Source organism: Cherax quadricarinatus, unplaced genomic scaffold (assembly GCF_038502225.1).
Source record: "Cherax quadricarinatus isolate ZL_2023a unplaced genomic scaffold, ASM3850222v1 Contig1981, whole genome shotgun sequence".
NCBI classification, from domain to species: domain Eukaryota; kingdom Metazoa; phylum Arthropoda; class Malacostraca; order Decapoda; family Parastacidae; genus Cherax; species Cherax quadricarinatus.
Genome location: NW_027197007.1, coordinates 46,672 through 47,666, shown reverse-complemented (window position 1 = coordinate 47,666; position 995 = coordinate 46,672).

Below are 995 nucleotides of genomic sequence, written 5' to 3'. Positions count from 1 at the left end.
TCATCATTACTGATTCTATGCCATCATTGAAGGCTCTTGACTCATATAATGACTCCAATAACATGTTCATTGGAGAAGCCAGGTATAGATACTCAAAAATCAGGGACCAAGGAATTAATGTACAGTTGCTATGGAACCCATCACACATAGGATTACTCCTTCATGATAAAGTTAATATATTAGCCAAGAAGAGTACCCAGAAGGAGAATGTAAAATATAACTTTGGTATAACTGTGTCTAGCATTAGGAATAATATTAGGAGAGAAGTAAATAATGAAAATGATTGTTATAGGAATGCAATTAGAAGCCTGAGTAGATCTATAACCCACTGTGATAACATGAACGTAGATAAGTTTGTTTATGGAGCAACGTGCAATGTGAACAGACTGACTGATGTTGTAGTGGTCTTGTTACAAGTACTTCTGGCAGTTTGGGAGAAACACAGATGATGATCAAACTAAATGTAAATTATGTGATCAGGCATATGGTCACTGTCTTGAACACTATGTGCTTAATTGTCCACTTATTGAGAAATACAGAGACAGACAGTATAATAACCTATGTGACATGTCAAGGTATCTTATTAATGAAAATAAGATACCAGATATACTAAGCAAATTTCTTAAATTTGCTTGTAACAGATAAGTCAACTGTAGATATGTAGATATAAATCCATATGTATTCCTGTTAACCCTTTGGGGCCTAGTTCCTGGGCTTTTTGTGTATCCATATGCTCTTGCGCTACCGTCTACAGGTTGGATATGGGGTGCACAATAAACTAGCCACTTCGGTGGCAAAATCGAAAATCTAAATCTTAGAGGTTTTACATCCGAGCCAGGCTGATATCCTGGGACGATCGCTGTATTTAGGGCAAAAAGTAATTGGTGATTCCGTTTGTGACCACCAAAGTGAAATGGAAGAGGTTGGCGTTAGACTAGAAGGCCGCCTTTGATAACGTTGGTCATCTAGTGTTGAAAATGATAATGGAACAGCAG